The sequence below is a fragment of the Nyctereutes procyonoides genome, unplaced genomic scaffold (assembly GCF_905146905.1).
Source record: "Nyctereutes procyonoides isolate TBG_1078 unplaced genomic scaffold, NYPRO_anot_genome, whole genome shotgun sequence".
NCBI lineage: Eukaryota > Metazoa > Chordata > Mammalia > Carnivora > Canidae > Nyctereutes > Nyctereutes procyonoides.
In genome coordinates, this window is record NW_026575117.1 from 21,290,807 (window position 1) to 21,297,700 (window position 6,894).

Here is a 6,894-nt window from a genome sequence, read left to right on the forward strand (position 1 = left end):
GAGGTTGGGAGAGGTAGTTGCCACCCCTGACTCCCAACAGGAGGCTCCCTGCCTGGGACGTCCTCTGATACCATCTTTCCCAGCCCTGTCACTTTCTCCCCTGAGGAGCAGTCCTCCTACGACTCTCTCTCTCTCTCTCTCTCTCTCTCTCTCTCTCTCTCACCAGTCAGTCCTCCTTCCCCAGGGAGGAAGTACTAAATAAACTCTAGCCTCATACTAGGGTCAGGACGATGCCGGGCGTAGTAGTGTTTGATGCTCAAGGTTCAGAATTGTTTGGATCGGTCTTTGGTCAGGCAGGCTGCTAGGGTAAGACCACAGCGTCTGCTGAGACGCCTCCACCGAGAGTTTTTCCCATGTTTGCAGATCCTCTTGGCTCAGAGCCATTGACTTTTTTCTGTTTGTGACTCACTCCCAGAAGAGTAGGTGTGCTGTTTTTATTTTTGACCAAGGGGAAGGATTATGGCAGTAGCCTGAGTGTGCGGTCAGTGTGTGAAGTCACTTCAGAGGTGGTCCTGCAGTGTGCTGCTTCCTCCACTGGCTGAATTGTTTCAGGGCTGGTCCCCACAGTCCCCTAGCGAGAGTCCCAGTAGGAAGGAAAGGGGAAGGACAGAAGGCATCCCGACTTTCTGAAGGGGAAGTTTTTGGTTTTGTTTGGCTTTGAGGTATTTGAAGATGCTGAAATCCCCAGAGCACTTAGGGGACCTCCCAGTGATTCTGAGAGTACAGCTGTTTGCATAGGCTCACTGGACCAGTCAGGACAGGTTAGGTTAGCTGCAGTGATAAACAACTTGCAAATCTCAGTGCCTTTAAACCAGAAACTTCTCTCTCATTTGTATTACATGCCCTTTGCCAGTTGCCAGGGAGGCTCTTCTTCAAAGCTGCTCAGGGACCCAGGCTGATGGAGCAGCCACCACATCGAATGGTGCCGGACACCATGCCGGAGGGAAGCCGAGAGAGCCTGGAGGCTCCTACGCGCATAGCCTGCCCTCCACAAGGGGAGCAAGTGCAGTGCCAGCCTGTGCTCAGCATGGGAGAAGAGCTGGAAATATTTGGCAAACACTAGTGACCAGTGCAGACTTCAGGGGCACAGAGCAGTTCTTCACTTACCAAGTAGCCAGCATCCACTTGCTAGCAGGCGCTGGTGTAGGCACTAAAGATCCAAGAGCCGGGACGCCTGGGTGGCTCAGCAGTTGAGCGTCTGCCTTCGGCTCAGGGCGTGATCCCAGAGTCCGGGGATCAAGTCCCACATCGGGCTCCCTGCATGGAGCCTGCTTCTCCCTCTGCCTGTGTCTCTGACTCTCTCTCTCTCTCTCTCTCTGTTTCTCATGAATAAATAAATATAATCTTTAGAAATAAAGTTCCAAGAGCCAAATGGACATGTTCCTGAAGCTTCCATTACAGTGGGAGAGCCAGATAATAAACATGCAAACGTAAGTGTGATGTAATGTCAGGTCCTGAGTACTTTATGGTGAAAAGTCAAGGCCATTCAGAGGACTGAAAACAGTGGGGCAACTATTAGGTCAGGTGGTCAGCAGAGACCTCTCCCAGGAGCAGACATTTAAACAGAGCTGAATGGAGTAAGCCCTTTGTCTCTCCGAGCAAGGGCAATCCAGGCTGAGGCAAGAGCAGCCCCAAACTTTCCCATACCTTAGGAACACAAGCTTGTTCCAAATGTGTGTTCCCAGACGCCACATCCAGAGATCCAGGAAGTCTGGGTACTGTCCTGAGTTCTATAGGAGTTGATTAAGGTGACTCCCTGATAATGAGACCAAGGCAGTGAGTAGTTGGGATGGTGTGACCCATCCATAGACATTTGAGGGGAAACACTCTTAGCCTTGTTGACTGCAGGGCTACAGCTCTACAGGCTACTTCCTTCCCTGTGGGGGCAGCTTCCCTGTGGTTGCATACAGAGCTCGCCTCCCATGGAAGTGGGAGTGATGGGGGTCCGAGTAATGGGGATAACACCGCCTATTGCTAGCCTGTGAGCAGGGACCATAATAAAATGCTGTTGGATGGGATCCCTGGGTGGCGCAGCGGTTTGGCGCCTGCCTTTGGCCCAGGGCGCGATCCTGGAGACCCAGGATCGAATCCCACATCAGGCTCCCAGTGCATGGAGCCTGCTTCTCCCTCTGCCTATGTCTCTGCGCCTCTCTCTCTCTCTCCCTCTGTGACTATCATAAATAAATAAATAAAAAATAAATAAAAAAAATATTTCTATAAAATGCTGTTGGAGAATTAAAATGTTCTTTGAGGTCTCTCGTCCAATGCCATGTTTTCTACCTACGTACTTAAGAGATAAGCATCCCATACTCACGACGTGCCTGGCACTTTGGGCTTCGATGACTTGATGTTCATGGTAACTCTGTGAGACGGCTGACGCTCCTGTTTTACAGGTGAGAAAATTGGGGCTCGGAGAAGTCATGTGACTGGCCCAAAAAGATGTCAAAGCTGTCACAGTCTGGACTCAAATGCACAGTTTTGCCTTTGCACTCCCCAGCTGGTGTGGTCAAAAGGGCAGTGTTTAAACATCTCTGATCTCACTCTGCAGGTGCAATTTAAAGAATCAGCAAAATATTTCCCCATTTTTCTTTCCCTGTGGAAGCCCTGTTCAGCTTTCAAGGTCCAGTGTCTTGAGCCTTAGAGTTGCCTTAGAGCCTTCCTAGAGTTGCCTAGAACGGATCCATCACTCTTTCTCTGGCAATCCTACAAGTCACTTGTGTCTCTAACATTCACATCATCCTAATGTGAGTCACAATTACGTTTGTACATTTTTTTGCCTTCCCCGCCTGGGTCTTGTTGGTCTTTCTGATCACAGTGTACAGGGCAAGTAAAAGATGCTCATTAAATGTTTAGTGAGATGAATTCAGCTGTCAGCTCCCAATCAGTACATAATCCAGAACCCATCTCTTACCACCCTTTAGGCCATGGCCCCTACACCCAGGGAGGGCAACAAGGAATCGCCTGGCCGGGGGAGAAGAGAAGGCACTCAGCGACCTGCAGGGGCTGGGGAGAAGTGGCAGGGGTTTGGGAAACTCCACCCAAATGGGGGATGTACTCCTGTACATCCTCCAAAGTTGATGGTCACCAGGGTGGATTTCACGCCTCCTCGGCCGGGGGTGAGGGCTGCTAGGACACCATCCCCACGTCAGGAGGATGAGTTTTGTGTCGCTGAGCTCCAGTGCTCCCACAGGGATTCATCTCGGTCCTGGACAGTACTTAGGACGAGAGGACAAATCAGGGTCGGAATGTAGCAGGGATGTGACGGTGTCACCGTGTAGGGTAGGGGTGGGTGGGGCTTGTTTGCCAGCAGTTCGGTGGCGCCTCCCCTGTCTGCATCTCAATGAGGAAACTTTTCCATCCCAAGTCACTGCAGGGCTTATGATCAGACTGGTTCGTGTGTGCATGTTTCTTCTTTCCGTTTGGAAAAACTCAGTTATTCCAGGCAGATTTGTCAGCAGCTTTTCCCCTTCAGCCAGAGGGGAGGCTCCAAGCCACAGCCACTGCATTCCAGCACTAAGCTAGCCCTGAGCCCATCGCTGTGGCAGGAAGCCAGGGACTGGGACTGGGACAGACCAGCACAAGCACAGCGGCCTGGATGGCCTTCCAGGCGAGCCCTGCTCGCACCCCAGCCCACCACACGTGTGCACACACGCACACACACCTGTCTCTTCTCGGTCTGTATTTGTACTCTTCATTTCTGCCCCCGTTTCGCCCTCATTCTCCTTTTCCCTTTCCCTGTCCATCTCTTTATCACTCCATTCCTGTCCGTCCTCCCTCCCGCCCTCTCCCCTGTCCTCATTCCCTTCTCTTGTCTCCCCCCACACACCCTGTCTCTCTGCAAAGGGTGCAAGGAAAAGAGCCAACTGCTTGAGGTGACCACTGAGACTCGGAGCTTCCAAGGGAAATAATCTGAAGCTACTTCAGGCCATCCTGGCCCACTCCTTACCAGCACCACCCCCCACATTGCCATCACTTGGCTTAGGATTCTTTGCAAGATGAAGGGGAAAGAAGCCAGGAATTCCACAAAACCACTGAAGCAGCCTGGACGTGAACCCCAGAGAACCCCAAAGGACGTGAGGCTCACTCTGTTGAAGTGAGACAGCTCCATGAGAGCAGACAGTGGGTGCAGTGGGAGAGTCTGTCCTGTCCCCCAGCCTGGCTCACCTGCCTCAGCTGTCAGGTGGGGAGGGGGGTGCGCTTAGGCGTATACCACCTCCTGCCCTTTGGCCTGTCCTGGGCCATTCACACGTCCTCTGCAGGATGGTTGCAAACTCTGCCTCAGTGTTCTCAAGCTCTAGCTTGTGTAAGAATCACCAGGGAAGTTCATCAACAATGCAGGTTCCTGGGCCACACCCGTACTGACTGGAATCATGTGGGTGGGGTCCCAGAATCTATGTTTTGAACCAGGACATCAACCTCTCAAGAGGAAACTGAGTGGTTTCCAAGACAGAGACCATAGCCTCCAGCATTAGGGCACAGAAAAGAGACCTCAGGCCCTCCAAGCAGGCTGTGTGTCCGGCGTGCGGAGCTGGGATGTGCCCCCACATCCTCCTGGGTAGGCCCATTTTTAACTGGCCCCGTCTGTTTTAAGAGGATGCTCTCGGGGATCCCTGGGTGGCGCAGTGGTTTAGCGCCTGCCTTTGGCCCAGGGTGCAATCCTGGAGACCCGGGATCGAGTCCCACGTCGGGCTCCCGGTGCATGGAGCCTGCTTCTCCCTCTGCTTATGTCTCTGCCTCTCTCTCTCTCTGTGACTATCATAAATAAATAAAAATTAAAAAAAAAAAAAAAAAGAGGATGCTCTCCATGAACCTGAATAATGTATGGATTCTTCCCAGATGACTGAACTGAGCCACTGCCTGGTGCACCTGAAACCAGAGCTTCTGTTTCTTGACCCACGCTGTGCAGGGGCGTCACAGCCAAGCCAGGTCGGGGTGGGGAGGGTGGGCAGAGAATGAACATTGTGTTTCAGGCACTTTGTGTAAATAGCTGATCTAATCCTGTCACTTTGAAAGATACCATCACCATTTTACGGATGAGGAGACCGAGGCCCAGTGTCTCAGCACACCCTCCACGCAGGCACCTGAGTCCCGTTTTTAAAATCCCCAGTCGGGAAAAAAAAAAATCCCCGGTCGGACTGACCTAAAACTGGCTTCTCTGGTTCCCTGAGGTAAAGCTCAAGTTCTTTGGCATGGCCTTCTCCCTTTCCTCAACACTGACGTCCCACTGGAGCTTACTCTTCAGTGACACACATACTTACAGTCCCCACCTTGCCACGACGGGCACTGGCCCCGCCGCCAGGGATGCCTGCCGTGCCTTCCCGGCTAGTAACTCCACTCACCTGCCGAGGCCCCAGTCCAGAGCCCACTCTTCCCTATGTCCTTCCCTGATATCCTCCCAGGCTGGCACGGGCAGGTCCCCTGGGATGACAGTGACGTAATGCTACGCCTGAGCTGGGTGTTCCTAGCCAAGCACTCTGCTCATGACACTGGAATGCCTCCACCACCGAGGTGAGCTCCTCCGGGGCAGGTGAGCCATCACAGTCACCTGTGGGCACCTGTAACAGCCCAGCGCACTGTGGGTGCTCAGGTCATGTCCAAGGAACCGAGTGGACTCTTCATCTCAAGCGTTAGGAATCACATAGGGAACACAAAGGGACTTTTAAGAAGCCTTGAGACACCTGAGGACCTTATAAAGTTCTCCTGGACGTGGGCCTTCGTCCAGTTCCTCACTCCCTACTGCCATAGGAGCAGAACCTCTGCAGAAGTTTTAAGTGGGGGGGGGGGGGTGCATGCATGTCGGGGGCTCTGCAGGAACAAGCTGAAGCCTTTGAGTATGTCTCCGCTGGGCTTTTCTCATGAGATCATAGGCTCTGGATCATATCATCCCCCAAAAATCTACACTTGGCTTTCAGGGATCCCCTGGCTCTTTTGCTGAGCTCCACCAAGCATGTGTGATCCAGAGGCAGCCACAGCTGCCAGGGAAAATCCATTCTGGGACTCCCCTGCTGGGCCTTTGGTGAGCCAGAAATGTCAGCCAGAGCTTCACGCAGGCAGAGCAGTCCGGGGGGCACCCAGGGCCCAGGGGCATTGAGGTGGCAGCTGGCTCCAGGGGCCCCAGAATCTGAACCCTTTTGGCTTCAACGACCCCATGGACCACCTCCTCACCCCACTGCCACCAAATGGCACACATGAAGCCACTTAGGCTCAATGCCAGCAACCCCCCAGGGACCTTCCCCTGGGCCTTTTCCATAGAGAATCAGTACAGAAGGTGCCAGACATCAGGACCTGGGCTTCCTTACTTTTGCCCTGCTGGGTCATGGGGCAGTGTGGCCTCTGAGGACATGGAGGCTTCATGAAGATGGGCAGGAAAGATTTCTGGGGTTATCTAGAGTCAAAGCATGATGCCTCAGTGCCCAAATGGAGCTCCCACGTGTCTCCCTCCCCCATCAGGGCTACTTTACTGCATTCTCCCCCACGCCCTAGGCTGGGTGCGTAGTTCAGCTCTGGTTAAGGGAAGGCTGGAAGTAGGGCAGGGGAAAGACTACGTCTGCACAAATCTGAATGTGCAGGCACCATTCTAGCCTCTAGACAGAATGAAGGAGTCCTCAAAATGACCCAAGTACTTCTCAAGCTCAGGATTGAGGACACAGCCTCGGCTTTGAAGAGTGGGGGATGGGAAGGAGTAGGCACTTAGATGGTGGATTTAAGGGGGGAGAAAAGAGAGGGTCCCGGGCCCCTATCTAGCTCCCTAAAATGGCTGGGGGAAGGTGAAGAAATGGGAGGGCCAGCCCTCCCAGCAGGATGCCATCTTCCTTGGGCCCTTCCCTGAAATTAGGGCCCATTTAGGGGAAAGGCAGGGATCAGGAAGTGACCAGTCCCACCTCCGTTTCCCAA